An 18,380-nucleotide genomic window follows, 5' to 3' on the forward strand; every position below is an offset into this window, starting at 1 on the left:
ACAGCCGGTAAGCGCCATATTGGCCATGCTTGACTATACTGACTTAAGCAGTGCACTGCTAATGAACTCTGGAAAACACAGACTCTTAACTCTTAACTTTGATAGGACTTTTGCAGTGGTATTTATAACTTCAAATGTTGTTTGTGGGGTATAAAGGCAAAGTAAGAAGAGCCAAATTCATTGTTGACAAAGAACTTGTTTGAAATGGTTAAAAGTAATTTAAACTTTGTAGAAATCTTAGTAAACCAAGTTCTTAATTCAGTAACAAATGTATAGTCTAAAAAATCTTTGGCTAAAAAATGAAAGATTTGTCTGTTTAAAACTACTGATTAGAAAATAAATGTAATTTTTTACTACTAAAAATATTTTGAATGTATTTGGCTAAAATGCAAATTTAGATAAATATACTGATTCTGCTCATTTGATTAAAAATGGTGGGTTTCTATTTTGGGAAACATTTGCTTAACTTCTTGCGACTATAGGGGGTGCTGTTTCAAATTAGCATAATTGTCTCTACAGATGAAACGGCTTCCTACTCAATTCTTGATCGTACAATATGCATATTATTACTATTATTGGATAGAAAACAGTCTCCAGTTTCTATAGGCGTTGGAATTTTGTCTCTGAGTGGAACAGAACAAATTCTACAGCAATTTCCCTGACATGGAGTCAGATTTCACACATTTTGGCCCCTGATCTGGAGTCAGTTTAAAGGCCACTGTTATTGCTATGAGGATACGGACACTGCTTACGTCTTCCCCTGGATGCCTTTACGTGATGACGCTTTGAACGGTATCGATTGCGCAATCACAGCCACTATAAATGGAAAAAACCTGTAGGTAGGAACTCTTTTCCAGATGCACCGGGCACGCGTTGGACACCGACCTGCACTTTTTCCAAGCATTAGTGTAGGCAGTAATATTTCTCCGGTCATGTTTCTACTCGTTATAGGAGTTAAAAACATCATAAGGTAGTTAATTTGAACCGTTGTATAGCAATTTATATCCTTTTAGTGCGATTTTGAGGCATTGCTTTGTTGTGCACTTTGACGCGCTGGGCACATTTCGGGCTCCCGGTCGTACGTTAGTGGGCATTTCGACGGACAAGTGGATATCTTTCGACCAAAAGAAGATTAGACCCAAGAAAGGATTCTTTGCCCAAGATTCTGATGGAAGAACAGCTCACAGTAAGAACAATTTATGATGATAAATCGTGTTTCTGTCGATAAATGTTAAACGTTTATGTCGCCATCTTGTTTGCTATAGCTTCGCTTGGCGCAACCTGTATTGAAAAGTAAGGATAATTTAAAAAATGTAAATCAGCGATTGCATTAAGAACTAATTTGTCTTTCGATTCCTGTCAACCCATGATGAGTAAATTGGTCATACACGTTGCTCTCTATAGTAATTCTAGTCGTGTTGTGATGGTCGGTGCAATTGTAAACTGTGATTTCTACCTGAAATATGCACTTTTTTCTAACAAAACCTATCCTATACCATAAATATGTTATCAGACTCATCTGAAGAGGTTTTTTCTTGGTTAGTGGCTATCAATATCTTAGTTTAGCCGAATTGGTGATAGCACCTGATGGAGTAAGAAACTGATGGAGTTAGAAAAGTGGTGTTTTTTGCTAACGTGTTTAGCTAATAGATTTACATATTTTGTCTTCCCTGTAAAACATTTTAAAAATCTGAAATGGTGGCTTTATTCACAAGATCTGTATCTTTCATCTGGTGTCTTGGACTTGTGATTTAATGATATTTAGATGCTACTATCTACTTGTGAAGCTATGCTAGCTATGCTAATCAGTGTGTGGGGGGGTGGGGGGTGATCCCGGACCCGGGGTAGAGGCTCGTTAGAGGTTAAAAGTGGAAACCTTGTATTTTATAATGGCAGAAATGTGTTTATCTGAGGTGAATGTGGATAATCTTGTGTATTTAATTAGGCTGTCAACTCAAATAATAACTTGTATTTGTCATCTCTTTTTTGAGGTTTTTCACCTGTTTACTGCCAACCAAAGAATGGTAAATAAAAGACAAACAACTGATTCCATGGCTGTTTATTGAGTGAAATCCAGTTAAAATCTTCATGTGGAGGGACTGTCCTTTTCAAGTGGGGAATTGCACAAGAAAGAGGTGAAAAACCGTGGCTCAAGACTGGAAAAGGACCAGAAAAGTGACCACATGTGTCCAGAGAGACAAGTAAAGACTGTTCCCGCTTGCTGCTGTGATTGAAATGGCTGATTCATTACTGGTGGAGCAGCTAAAGACCGCAAGGACATCAGCGAAGCGTCAGTTTTCCCGTCTGGCCAATAATGTGCTACGAATGCATACAATGATGTCAGAAGAGGAGCTCAGAGACAATTTTAGGAAGCTCACTGCAGAAGCTGGCAAAGTCCTGGAAGCCAACGATGATGTAGAGGGGCAATGTATTGAAGAAAACTCTGATGCAAAGGAGTTGAGCGAGCAGCAGAAGTCTGACTTGGTCAAAACAGCCAAAGAGTGTGAGAAAAAACTGCAAGAGCTAAAGGACCTCATACAAAAGACATTGTGGGCCAATTTCGGGGAATATGAACTGACACAAGCAATTACAACAGCAGAGTCGCAAGCAGAAAACGTGGGAGCTGTGGACCCAAGTAAAAACCCAGATGCATATCTCTTCATGATCGGACAACTGGAGAAACTTGTGAAGGCTGCGAAGGAGGTGCATAAACATTGGAAGTGCTGGGCCCCCCCAGCAGAGCAACAACATTTCCAGAGTCGTATCAAAGACCTTGAAACTATCCTGCCAAATCTCACAATAAGACAAGCAGACTTTACAGGGGCACACGTTAGAGGAGAAACCAGCAGATTGAGTACTACTTCAAACAGTTCTGTGGCCACACCAGCAATTAAATTAAAGCCTGCTGCCCTCCCAAAGTTTTCTGGCATCCGCCGAGAGTTTCACCGGTGGAAAAAAGACTGGGAAGCGCTCCAGATGCAGGGAGAACCTACTGGATCCAGAGAGGTTAAAAAGTTCCAACTTCTCGACAGAGTGGATGAGAAGACCATACGAGACCTTCACCTTACAACTTACACAACTGCTGAGGAGGTTTTCCGGGTCTTGGAGAACCGCTTTGGAAATAAGACAACTATAGCCCTTGAGATAGTAGAAGAGCTCCAAAGACTCCAAGCAGTTAAAGGTAACCAGCCCAGGAGGATTGTTGAGCTCATCCAATCTGTAGAAAAAGCCCTGGTCGATCTGAACGAGCTTGGCAAGACCGGTGCTATAAAGAACCCTCTTGTAACAAAGACAATAGAGAGTAAACTTCCTGATGGCCTGAAGAAGGAATGGCTTCTTCATGTAGCTGGCAAAGGTGATGAAGCTGAAGAAGACAAGCGATTTGACTACCTCCACAAGTTTCTTCAAGGTCAAGAAGCCATCTATGAGAAGCTGGACCAACTGAGAGAGGAGGAACCAAAACCGAAATCTGAACCTCGGCAAGCTCGAACCAGAACCTCCACCCAACTAAGCGACCAGGCTCAAGGATGTGTGGTCTGCGGAGACTGCAAGCATAAGAAAAGGCTATATTTCTGCCAAAAGTTTCGCACGCTTAAGCTGTCAGAGAAAAGAGATGCTGTCAGGAAGCTGGGAGCCTGCAAAAGATGCCTGGAGATTCACAAGGAAGGTGACTATTGTAAATCAGAGTTTCTGTGCAGGAGGCCAGACTGCATAGAACAGCGTGCTACAGAACACCACTATTACCTCTGCCCGAGAGCTGGTACATCCAAAGGGAATGTCGTCCAGAGGTCCAATAACAGCAAAGTGGGAGGTGACACAAGAGAACATTATACCCAAGCCCAAGAAGAGTTCATCAAAAGTCTCTCACCTGAACTTGCAGAGAAGTGTTGCAATGCCTTTTGCAACACTATAGCCAGGACCTCTCTTGTGTCCAACCAACCCAGTCTTCTAGCAGAGAATGGAATAGTGGAGTGGCCAGTCATCATGATGCTCTTAGAGGTCACGGCCAATGCAGGACAAAAAGTTGGGACTTTGATCGACCTGGCATCAGATACAAACTATATAACTCATGATGCAGCTGATCGTTTGAACCTTAGAAGTGAAGCCATAACCCTTGTTGTCCATGGTGTGGGAGGAATGAAAGTTCAAGTCACCACAAAACGGTACCTCCTAAAGATCCGGGTCCGCACAGAGCAAGGCAATGTCAGATCCCACCAACTCCTCTGCTATGGTTTGGATAGCATTGCAGAGATTCACAAACATGTGACAGCCAAAAGACTCCAAAAATTCTTTCCAGATGTCCCCCAAAATGAACTTGTTAGACCAAGACAGATACAGCTTTTGATAAGCCATAAGGAAGGGCGACTGGTCCCACAGAAAATACGCACCGTTGGGGACCTTGTACTATGGGATGGGCCATTGGGAAAGACAATTGCAGGGACACACCCTGGTCTGTTTGAAGAGGCTACAGTTACAGCACACCAGTCCAGAGCGCACTTCGCCAGATCCATGAGAACAGCAGCATTGATGTATGAAGAACATATCTGCGCCAAACCTACCATCAAGTCTTCTTATTCTGCTATTTCCCCTCGGGATTTTGTTGAGTGGTGGAGATGGGATAGCATTGGCGCCCCCTGCACCCTAAAATGTGGAAGATGTCGCTGCGGCAGTTGTCAACTTGGTGGCAAAGAAATTACTCTGGCTGAAGAAAGGGAGCTGGAAGTTGTTAAGGATGGCCTGACTTATGTTGGTGCTGATGACCACAGTGATAGTCCACACTGGCATGCAAGGTATCCATGGCTCATTGACCCATCTACATTGCCAAACAACATAAAAGCAGTGGAGGCAACCTTTCTCAGAACAGAGAGACAGCTCGCCAAAGAACCGCAGTGGAAAAAAGCCTATGGTGCTCAAGTCCACGAAATGGTTGACCGCCGGGCTGCAAGAAAGCTGACCAAAGAGGATCTAACCAACTGGAATGGACCTGTCTGGTATATTAGTCATCTTATCGCACCCAACCCCCACTCTGTTACAACTCCGGTAAGACTTGTCTGGAACAGCAGTCAGAAGTACAAAGGCCAAAGTCTCAATGACCTTCTGATGAAAGGCCCTGACGTTCTCAATCCGATTCGAGCTGTCCTCCTCAAGTTCCGCCAAGGCTCCTACGCCGCTCTAGGAGACGTCAGAAAAATGTACAATTCTGTGTGGCTTGAGGAGAGGGAAGTCCATCTACACCGGTTCTTGTGGCGGGATTCAGAGGGCGATGAGGTGGAACAATACGCCATAACCAGAGTGAATATCGGGGACAAGCCAGCAGGGTGCATAGCACAACTGGCCATGAGGGAGACGGCTAACCTGCCTCAATTCAGCCACCTCACAGATGAATGCCAAGTATTACATGAGCACAGCTACGTCGATGACATCTTGACATCCCACAACTGCCGTGAAAAACTCGAAGTCATCACAAAGAATGTGGAACTGATTCTAAAAGCAGGAGGGTTTGCACTGAAGCCTTGGGTCTTCTCAGGCCAAAATAAAGGAGAAAGAGAAAAGGCATCACCAAATGTTGTTGTCCTGCCAAATCAGCTTAAGGAGAAAGACAACAAGGCGCTCGGTCTCGGCTACATTGTGGATGAAGACATGTTGCATGTCATGGTGAGGGTCAACTTCTCCAGGAGGAAGAAAAAGATGAGACTTGGGCAAGACTTACTGCTAGAAGAAGTACGAGCACAGACACCAGACCCGCTGACAAGACGTGAACTGCTGAGTCAAGTTGCTGGTTTGTACGACCCAGTTGGCCTGACAACGCCATCAAAGAAAAGAGGGGCTATCTTGGTCCGAAGGGCATTCCAAGAGGCAAAACCAAAGTGCAGCATGGTCAAGGACACATGGGACCTTCCCCTGTCGGATGTGCTCCGCAAAGATGCAATTGGAATTTGAGGAGTACGTCCAGCTAAGCAAAGTAATGTTCCCAAGAGCTCTTACTCCACCAAAGGCAACAACTGAACCAGTCGCTGTCACTTTTTCAGATGGCAGTGAAAGCTCCTATGGTGCTGTCCTCTACCTGCGGTGGAACTGCAACAAACAATTAACAATTCGACTAGTGGAGTCAAAAGCAAAGCTGACACCACTTGACCAGAAGGGGGATGCAGTCAAAGCGGAACTTTGCGGTGCAGTCTTTGCAAGCCGCCTGAAAAAGTACTTTGAACAGCATACCCAGATCCAGATAAAAAGGTGGTGCCATTTATTAGACAGTCAGACTGTTCTTGGAGCTATCCAGCGTGAAAGCTATGGATTTCAGACTTTCTTCGCTAATAGAATTGGAGAGATCCAAGAGAGCACACGGCTACAGGACTGGTGGTGGATCCCTGGACCACTCAACATAGCCGACATTATCACTCGAGGAGCTGGGCCAAAGGAACTTGATGCCCATTCAGAGTGGCAGCAAGGGCCAGAGTTTCTATATCTTCCAGAGAGCGAGTGGCCAATTATGTCGTCAAAAGATGTGTCTGTGACAGCTTGAGAGAGCATTAACAATATGCAAAAGAAGTCATTTGTGGCAGCACTCACCAGAGCCCAAGCGAAAAGAAGTCTTCCAAGTCTTGTGGGACGATTTCCTGCTGGTGCAGCTGTCCTAAACTTGGTGGATGAGAGGCGCTTTAGTAGCCTAAAGTGTCTAATCAAGACTGTTGCTTTTATCTGGAGAGCCGCCAAAAAGTTTAGATCTGCAACAAAGTCCATCGAGACCCCAAAGTGGGAGGCGATTCCCACAAAAGGAGTTATCACCGCCACAGAACGTCAAGAGGCAATAAGAGACATCTATCTTGCTGCTCAAGAGGGGGTGACGTTCCCAACTACCACTACGGACCGCTTGGTTGTGTACAGAGAGCCAGAATCTGGGTTACTAGTCTGCGGTGGGAGAATCCATGGCTTCAGGGAGGATGGCGCTGCAGTTCCCCTTCTGCCTTTCAATGCATGGGTCTCTACTTTATTGGCACGGGAGGCGCACGATGAGGGTCATGAAGGTGTGGCTGCAACCCTGCTGAAAATGAGGAGGAAAGCCTGGGTCATCCAAGGAAGGAAAATTTCCCAAAAAGTAGTGGATAACTGCCTTTTCTGCAAAAAGTCAAGAGCAAGAAGGTGCGAACAGGTAATGGCTGATTAGAAAATAAATGTAATTTTTTACTACTAAAAATATTTTGAATGTATTTGGCTAAAATGCAAATTTAGATAAATATACTGATTCTGCTCATTTGATTAAAAATGGTGGGTTTCTATTTTGGGAAACATTTGCTTAAAAGTGGAAACCTTGTATTTTATAATGGCAGAAATGTGTTTATCTGAGGTGAATGTGGATAATTTTGTATTTAATTAGGCTGTCAACTCAAATAATAACTTGTATTTGTCATCTCTTTTTTGAGGTTTTTCACCTGTTTACTGCCAACCAAAGAATGGTAAATAAAAGACAAACAACTGATTCCATGGCTGTTTATTGAGTGAAATCCAGTTAAAATCTTCATGTGGAGGGACTGTCCTTTTCAAGTGGGGAATTGCACAAGAAAGAGGTCAACTTGACAAACATTATATAGTATCCCCTCTTCATGGTTCCAGAACCAACAACATTATATAGTATCCCCTCTTCAGGGTTACAGATCCAACAATTATATAGTATCCCCTCTTCATGGTTACAGACCCAACAACATTATATAGTATCCCCTCTTCATGGATACAGAATAACAACATTATACAGTATCCCCTCTTCATGGTTCCAGACCCAACAACATTATACAGTATCCCCTCTTCATGGTTACAGACCCAACAACATTATATAGTATCCCCTCTTCATGGTTCCAGACCCAACAACATTACAGTATCCCCTCTTCATGGTTCCAGACCCAACAACATTATATAGTATCCCCTCTTCATGGTTACAGAATAACAACATTATACAGTATCCCCTCTTCATGGTTACAGACCCAACAACATTATATAGTATCCCCTCTTCATGGTTACAGAATAACAACATTATACAGTATCCCCTCTTCATGGTTCCAGACCCAACAACATTATACAGCATCCCCTCTTCATGGTTACAGACCCAACAACATTATATAGTATCCCCTCTTCATGGTTCCAGACCCAACAACATTACAGTATCCCCTCTTCATGGTTCCAGACCCAACAACATTATATAGTATCCCCTCTTCATGGTTACAGAATAACAACATTATACAGTATCCCCTCTTCATGGTTACAGACCCAACAACATTATATAGTATCCCCTCTTCATGGTTACAGACCCAACAACATTATATAGTATCCCCTCTTCATGGTTACAGACCCAACAACATTATATAGTATCCCCTCTTCATGGTTCCAGACCCAACAACATTACATAGTATCCCCTCTGCATGGTTACAGACCCAACAACATTATATAGTATCCCCTCTTCAAGGTTACAGAAGAACAACATTATACAGTATCCCCTCTTCATGGTTCCAGACCCAACAACATTATATAGTATCCCCTCTTCAAGGTTACAGAAGAACAACATTATACAGTATCCCCTCTTCATGGTTACAGACCCAACAACATTATATAGTATCCCCTCTTCATGGTTACAGACCCAACAACATTATATAGTATCCCCTCTTCATGGTTCCAGACCCAACAACATTATATAGTATCCCCTCTTCATGGTTACAGAAGAACAACATTATACAGTATCCCCTCTTCATGGTTCCAGACCCAACAACATTATACAGTATCCCCTCTTCATGGTTACAGACCCAACAACATTATATAGTATCCCCTCTTCATTGTTATAGACCCAACAACATTATATAGTATCCCCTCTTCATGGTTACAGAATAACAACATTATACAGTATCCCCTCTTCATGGTTACAGAATAACAACATTATACAGTATCCCCTCTTCATGGTTACAGAATAACAACATTATACAGTATCCCCTCTTCATGGTTACAGAATAACAACATTATACAGTATCCCCTCTTCATGGTTACAGAATAACAACATTATATAGTATCCCCTCTTCATGGTTACAGAATAACAACATTATACAGTATCCCCTCTTCATGGTTACAGAATAACAACATTATACAGTATCCCCTCTTCATGGTTACAGAATAACAACATTATACAGTATCCCCTCTTCATGGTTACAGAATAACAACATTATACAGTATCCCCTCTTCATTGTTATAGACCCAACAACATTATATAGTATCCCCTCTTCATGGTTACAGACCCAACAACATTATATAGTATCCCCTCTTCATGGTTACAGACCCAACAACATTATATAGTATCCCCTCTTCATGGTTCCAGACCCAACAACATTATATAGTATCCCCTCTTCATGGTTACAGACCCAACAACATTATATAGTATCCCCTCTTCATGGTTACAGACCCAACAACATTATATAGTATCCCCTCTTCATGGTTACAGACCCAACAACATTATATAGTATCCCCTCTTCATGGTTACAGACCCAACAACATTATATAGTATCCCCTCTTCATGGTTCCAGACCCAACAACATTATATAGTATCCCCTCTTCATGGTTACAGACCCAACAACATTATACAGTATCCCCTCTTCATGGTTAGACCCAACAACATTATATAGTATCCCCTCTTCATGGTTACAGACCCAACAACATTATATAGTATCCCCTCTTTATGGTTCTAGACCCAACAACATTATATAGTATCCCCTCTTCATGGTTACAGAATAACAACATTATATAGTATCCCCTCTTCATGGTTAGACCCAACAACATTATACAGTATCCCCTCTTCATGGTTACAGACCCAACAACATTATATAGTATCCCCTCTTCATGGTTACAGATCCAACAACATTATATAGTATCCCCTCTTCATGGTTACAGACCCAACAACATTATATAGTATCCCCTCTTCATGGTTACAGACCCAACAACATTATACAGTATCCCCTCTTCATGGTTCCAGACCCAACAACATTATATAGTATCCCCTCTTCATGGTTACAGACCCAACAACATTATATAGTATCCCCTCTTCATGGTTACAGACCCAACAACATTATACAGTATCCCCTCTTCATGGTTCCAGACCCAACAACATTATACAGTATCCCCTCTTCATGGTTACAGAATAACAACATTATATAGTATCCCCTCTTCATGGTTACAGAAGAACAACATTATACAGTATCCCCTCTTCATGGTTACATGTTTTGCTGTGCTGACTTGAACAGGAAGGTGGCATGGCAGTCCTTCTTGTGTGATACATTTAGTCATCAAATGTGCTTTCAAGACAACTGGGAACTTGAAAAAAAGAAGTTGAATCATGACGTCAGGGATCTTCAGGCCAGAGCTCAAGAAAGAGAACCGAGTTCCCCGTTTGGAATTCGTTGTTGAATGACCTTTCATTTTTTTTCTTCAGAGTTCCCAGTTGTCTTGAGCTGAAGTCTAAGATTTCCCAATTCAGATTTTCCAGTTCTACAACTACTGGGATTATTATTATTTGACCCTGCTTGTCATCTATGAACGTTTGAACATCTTGGCCATGTACTGTAATAATCTCCACCCGGCACAGCCAGAAGAGGACAAGCCACCCCTCAGAGCCTGGTTCCTCTCTAGGTTTCTTCCTAGGTTCCAGCCTTTCTAGGGAGTTTTTCCTAGCCACCATGCTTCTACATCTGCATTGCTTGCTGTTTGGGGTTTTAGGCTGGGTTTCTGTACAGTAAAAAGGGCTTTATAAATACATTTGATTGATTGATTGATTTTTCTGCATGGCCAGTGCAGTCAACTTTTTCTTGCAAGTGAATGTTTATCTTTTAAAGCTTGGAAAAGAGACCATTTCATACAGATTGTTTCATTCCTTAAACCCAGAGCACGATTTTTTCCCAAAGTGAAAACAACGAATACAGCAGGAGTATTTATGCAATGAGGCACATATAATTTTATTTCCTTAATTTTTTTTTCAATATACCTGATACTATAACAAAATGTATATATATGAGTGCATTCTTACACTATATATATTTTTTAAATTGTACAATAAATGTAATACCTGAATCCAAAATCTCTGAACTCCATTCATTATTTCTCCATGCCAGTAAAATATTGTATGTGCTATAATTCAGTAAATATCTGATGGATTATAAAAATGATATACGTTTGCAGTATTTTCAGCCACTGTCCATTAATTAGAATTGTTTATAAAACATTTTAGCAATTTTGATGACCGTTGATATAGAAAGAGGGTCACAAAAAATGGTTTTACAATCCTCATTCATAGTAAAATGTTAATAATTAAAACCTTTCCGAGGTGGCGGCTTTACTTTCAATGTGTCAGAGAGAGAGAGAAAGCGAGAGAGAAACAGAAAGAGAAACAAAGAGAGAGAGAGAGAGAGAGAGAGAGTGAGATAGACAGAGAGCGAGAGAGAAACAGAGAGAGAGAGAGAGAGAGAGAGAAATGCATTCAAGAAGATAAACGTTTTCCCAAACACAAAGTGGTTAAACTCTGGTGCCCAAACACTATTCATGCCCTGGAGCTGTTGTCAGAGGACAGACTAGGATCCCCCAGCCACATCATCATTCACACGGACACAAATGAACCTGAGGGCCCAGCAGGAAAAGGGTGGCAACAGCATTCAAGCGATTAAAAAATCTTCTTCTACTTTCCCCAACACACAAGTAGTTATCTCCACCCTGCTGCCATGAACATACTTTCACCCGGCCACCTTACAACGCGGGAACACAAGCATTTCACGAGACTCTGCCTCAAAACCTAATGTCTACCTGGCCCACCACTCCACCCGGGACTAATGTCTACCTGGTACCACCACTCCACCCGGGACTAATGTCTACCTGGCCCACCACTCCACCCGGGACTAATGTCTACCTGGTACCACCACTCCACCCGGGACTAATGTCTACCTGGCCCACCACTCCACCCTGGACTAATGTCTACCTGGCCCACCACTCCTTCCGGGACTAATGTCTACCTGGTACCACCACTCCACCCGGGTCTAATGTCTACCTGGTACCACCACTCCACCCTGGACTAATGTCTACCTGGCCCACCACTCCACCCGGGACTAATGTCTACCTGGTACCACCACTCCACCCTGGACTAATGTCTACCTGGCCCACCACTCCACCCGGGACTAATGTCTACCTGGTACCACCACTCCACCCTGGACTAATGTCTACCTGGCCCACCACTCCACCCTGGTCTAATGTCTACCTGGCCCACCACTCCACCCGGAACTAATGTCTACCTGGCCCACCACTCCACCCGGGACTAATGTCTACCTGGCCCACCACTCCACCCGGGACTAATGTCTACCTGGCCAACCACTCCACCCTGGACTAATGTCTACCTGGCCCACCACTCCACCCGGGACTAATGTCTACCTGGCCAACCACTCCACCCTGGACTAATATCTATCTGGCCCACCACTCCACCCGGGACTAATGTCTACCTGGCCCACCACTCCACCCTGGACTAATATCTACCTGGCCCACCACTCCACCCTGGACTAATGTCTACCTGGCCCACCACTCCACCCTGGACTAATATCTACCTGGCCCACCACTCCACCCTGGACTAATGTCTACCTGGCCCACCACTCCACCCTGGACTAATGTCTACCTGGCCCACCACTCCACCCTGGACTAATATCTACCTGGCCCACCATTCCACCCTGGACTAATGTCTACCTGGCCCACCACTCCACCCTGGACTTGAACAGACTTTACGATCAGGTCCACCTCTAAAAGGCAGCAATCCCAACTTATTCCAGGACCCTGAAGGACGTCACCTTCAACCGTAGCCCCATCACCTCCTACAGGAGCAACAGAGCCACGGACAACCCTCCAAGACCTGCAAGACCCCCCCCTGAAGGACCTGCACAATAAAATGCAAGTTAATTACTTAAAAATCATACAATGTGATTTTCTGGATGTTTGTTTTAGATTCCGTCTCTCACAGTTGAAGTGTACCTATGATAAAAAATTACAGACTTCTACATGCTTTGTAAGTAGGAAAACCTGCAAAATCGGCAAGTGTATCAAATACTTGTTCTCCCCACTGTAGGTATCACACAGGAGGACATTGTTCTCTGTTGACATCATTTCCTTTTGAATTTCTAGCCAGATGTCAAATGTTCCTGTTTTGATTAATAATAGATTGGGTTAGAGGCAGAGAAGCCCAGTGGAACAGGCAAGGCAGAGACAGCAAGGGCGTTTTGTCACTCCAGTGTCTTTCTGTTCACCTTCACACCGCTGGGCCAGACCTCACTCAATCACAGGACCTACTGAAGAGATGAGTCTTCAATAAAGACTTAAAGATCGAGACTGAGAATACGTCTCTCACATGGATAGGCTAGCACTGGAGTAATATGATCACATTACACACAGGGCTTCTCAGACACACCCCTTAATACTGGTGAAGGAAGGGAGGAATTACATACAGGACTCCTCAGACACACCGCTTATTACTGGTGAAGGAAGGAAAAAATTACACACAGGATTTCCCAGACACACCCCTTAATACTGGTGAAGGAAGGGAGGAATTACATACAGGACTCCTCAGACACACCCCTTAATACTGGTGAAGGAAGGGAGGAATTACACACAGGACTCCTCAGACACACCGCTTATTACTGGTGAAGGAAGGAAAAAATTACAAACAGGATTTCCCAGACACACCCCGTATTACTGGTGAAAGAAGGGATGAATTTCACACAGGACTCCTGAGACACACCCCTTATTACTGGTGAAGGAAGGGAGGAATTACACACAGGACTCCTGAGACACACCCCTTAATACTGGTGAAGGGAGGAATTACACACAGGACTTCTCAGACACACCCCTTATTACTGATGAAGGGAGGAATTACACACAGGACTCCCAGACACACCCCTTAATACTGGTGAAGGAAGTGATGAATTACATACAGGACTCCCCAGACACATCCCTTAATACTGGTGAAGGGAGGAATTACACACAGGACTTCTCAGACACACCCATTATTACTGATGAAGGGAGGAATTACACACAGGACTCCCCAGACACACCCCTTATTACTGGTGAAGGAAGGGAGGAATTACACACAGGATTTCCCAGACACACCCCTTATTGGTGATGAAGGAAGGGAGGAATTACACACAGGACTCCTCAGACACACCCCTTATTACTGATGAAGGGAGGAATTACACACAGAACTCCCAGACCCTCCCCTTATTACTGGTGAAGGAAGGGAGGAATTACACACAGGACTCCTAGACACCCCCCCTTTTTGCTGGTGAAGGAAGGGAAGAATTACACACAGGACTCCTCAGACACACCCCTTATTACTGGTGAAGGAAGGGAAGAATTACACACAGGACTTCTCAGACACACCCCGTATTACTGATGAAGGAAGGGAGGAATTACACACAGGACTCCTAGACACCCCCCCCCTTTTTGCTGGTGAAGGAAGGGAAGAATTACACACAGGACTTCCCAGACACACCCCTTATTACTGATGAAGGGAGGAATTACACACAGGACTTCCCAGACACACCCCTTCTTAATGCTGAAGGAAGGGAGGAATTACACACAGGATTTCCCAGACACACTCCTTATTACTTGTGCAGGAAGGGAGGAATTACACACAGGTCTCCTCAGACACACCCCTTATTACTGGTGAAGGAAGGGATGAATTACACACAAGAATCCTCAGACACACCCCTTATTACTGGTGAAGGAAGGGAGGAATTACACACAGGACTTCTCAGACACACCCTTTATTACTGGTGAAGGAAGGGAGGAATTACACACAGGACTCCCCAGACACACCCCTTATTACTGGTGAAGGAAGGGAGGAATTACACACAGGAATCCTCAGACACACCCCTTATTACTGGTGAAGGAAGGGAAGAATTACACACAGGACTTCCCAGACACACCCCTTCTTAATGCTGAAGGAAGGGAGGAATTACACACAGGATTCCTCAGACACACCCCTTATTACTGATGAAGGGAGGAATTACACACAGGACTTCCCAGACACAGTCCTTATTACTGGTGCAGGAAGGGAGGAATTACACACAGGACTTCTCAGACACACCCTTTATTACTGGTGCAGGAAGGGAGGAATTACACACAGGACTTCTCAGACACACCCTTTATTACTGGTGAAGGAAGGGAGGAATTACACACAGGAATCCTCAGACACACCCTTTATTACTGATGAAGGGAGGGAGGAATTACACACAGGACTCCTCAGACACACCCTTTATTACTGGTGAAGGAAGAGAGGAATTACACACAGGAATCCTCAGACACACACAAGTGAAATTCTCTAATTCGAGCCAGGTCTTATGCAAATGATCAACATGCAATTTACAGTAAGTTGTTTGCCTTTTTCCCAGTAAGAAGCATGTGACACGCAGACTCTCACACAGAGCTGTTGTTACACACTTTCACACTTCTGTACTTATTGACACCATGCTGTCCTCTGATAAACAGGGAGTTGGTAGAGTAGTGATGCAGTTAGTGTCTGTCCACTTGTTTTGATGTAGATAGAGAATGAGAAAGAGGAAAGGAGAAGAAGTGAGTAAATGTGAACCATAGGCCCTCTCTGAGAAAGATAGAGACATCTCTGAATAAATATTCTCTCTGGTGTCCATGTCACACAGGAGACAGTAAATGTAGACCATAGGAGCTCTCTGAGAAAGATAGAGACATCTCTGAATAAATATTCTCTCTGGTGTCCATGTCACACAGGAGACAGTAAATGTAGACCATAGGCCCTCTCTGAGAAAGACAGAGACATCTCTGAATAACTATTATCTCTGGTGTCCATCTCACACAGGAGACAGTAAATGTAGACCATAGGCCCTCTCTGAGAAAGACAGAGACATCTCTGAATAACTATTATCTCTGGTGTCAATGTCACACAGGAGACAGTAAATGTAGATCTCAGGCCCTCTCTGAGGAAGATAGAGACATCTCTGAATAACTATTCTCTCTGGTGTCCATCTCACACAGGAGACAGTAAATGTAGATCTCAGGCCCTCTCTGAGAAAGATAGAGACATCTCTGAATAATTATTATCTCTGGTGTCCATCTCACACAGGAGACAGTAAATGTAGACCATAGGCCCTCTCTGAGAAAGACAGAGACATCTCTGAATAACTATTATCTCTGGTGTCAATGTCACACAGGAGACAGTAAATGTAGATCTCAGGCCCTCTCTGAGGAAGATAGAGACATCTCTGAATAACTATTCTCTCTGGTGTCCATCTCACACAGGAGACAGTAAATGTAGATCTCAGGCCCTCTCTGAGAAAGATAGAGACATCTCTGAATAATTATTATCTCTGGTGTCCATGTCACACAGGAGACAGCAGTTATTCTTTGTGCACCGTCTTGCATTGACCTCTCTACTGTTCATCCTGCTGCTGGTGTCAACATCATATCAGAGTCTCAGTTTAAACCACTGCTTAAAGTTTAAAAGCCTACACTTCCTTTGGCCGCCTTTCCTTCCAGTTCTCTGCTGACAATGACTGGAAATAATTGCAATAATCTCTGAAGCTAGAGTCTTATATCTCCCTCTCTAACTTTAAGCATCAGCTGTCAGGGCAGCTTATCGATCACTATACCTGTACACAGCCCATCTGTAAATCGCCCACCCGACTACCTCATCCCCATATGATTACTTACCCTCTTGCTCTTTTGCACCCCAGTATCTCTACTTGCACATCATCATCTGCACATCTATCACTCCAGTATTAATGCTAAATTGTAATTATTTTCACCTCTAAGGCCTATTTATTGCCTTACCTTCCTACTCTTCTACATTTGCACACACTGTACATAGATTCTTCTATTTAAATGTTCTATTGTGTTATTGACTGTACGTTGGTTTATGTGTTGTTGTTGTTGTTTTTGTCGCACTGCTTTGCTTTATCTTGGCCAGGTCGCAGTGGTGAATGAGAACTTGTTCTCAACTAGCCTACCTGGTTAAATAAAGGTGAAATACATTTTGAAAAAATGTAAAAAAATGGAAGTGGACCCCAGTTAGTTTCAAATGGTGTGATTTACCTGAAAACCCTCTGAGACAGATGCAGACATACATTCTAACACATATCTCTGAATAACTCTTATCACTGAGAACAGCATAGATTAATATAGGTCTACATGGCCATCGATGGTGAGCAATGTTTAATATGGGTTAAATGGGTTAATCAGCTAGGAATCTGAGGCGTTAGGCTAAACTTCTTGGCTGTGTGTGGAGACAGAAAGACTGGGGGGAGAGAGAGGGAGATACAGAGAGAGACACAGACAGACAGAGTGGGGGGAGAGAGAGGGAGATACAGAGAGAGACACAGACAGACAGAGTGGGGGGAGAGAGAGGGAGATACAGAGAGAGACACAGACAGACAGAGTGGGGGGAGAGAGAGGGAGATACAGAGACTGACACAGACAGACAGAGTGGGGGGAGAGAGAGGGAGATACAGAGAGAGACAGACAGAGTGGGGGGAGAGAGAGGGAGATACAGAGACTGACACAGACAGACAGAGTGGGGGGAGAGAGAGGGAGATACAGAGAGAGACAGACAGAGTGGGGGGAGAGAGAGGGAGATACAGAGAGAGACACAGCGAGGCAGATATGGAAGGAGAGAGATGGAGAGAGAGAGATAACATATTTGTGACCTTAGACATTTACACCCTCCCTTCCTCCCCGGAAGAGAAGAGGTGTGAGTAAACATCTCTGAATAACTATTTTCTCTGGTGTCAATGTCACACAGGAGACAGTGTATAAAACTCTACATGGCCATTGATGGCCGACCACAGAGTGCAAGATGTAATGCAGCATTTTGGCATTTCAATGATTTTATCTACACTGTGGTAAACTAAACTAATATAAACTATATACACAAACTAATCTACACTGTGGTAAACTAAACTAATATAAACTAATTATACAAACTAATCTACACTGTAGTAAACTAAACTAATATAAACTAAATATACAAACTAATCTACACTGTGGTAAACTAAACTAATATAAACTAAATATACAAACTAATCTAAACTGTGCTAAACTAAACTAATATAAACTAAATATACAAACTAATCCACACTGTGGTAAACTAAACTAATTTAAACTAAATACACAAACGAATATACACTGTTTTAAACAAACATGGTTCTCAGAAAATAAGTCTGGAGTCACGTGGTGGAGGTTAATGTCACACTATTGGTTAGACAGTTTTCCCTTTAATGAGGTTGACAGTTAAAACTGTCTCTGACATTAGACTGAGTCACACAGAGGCTCCAGCTGTGCAGCGAACAGACACAAACCTA

This window comes from Salvelinus alpinus, chromosome 6, assembly GCF_045679555.1.
Source record: "Salvelinus alpinus chromosome 6, SLU_Salpinus.1, whole genome shotgun sequence".
NCBI classification, from domain to species: Eukaryota; Metazoa; Chordata; class Actinopteri; order Salmoniformes; family Salmonidae; genus Salvelinus; species Salvelinus alpinus.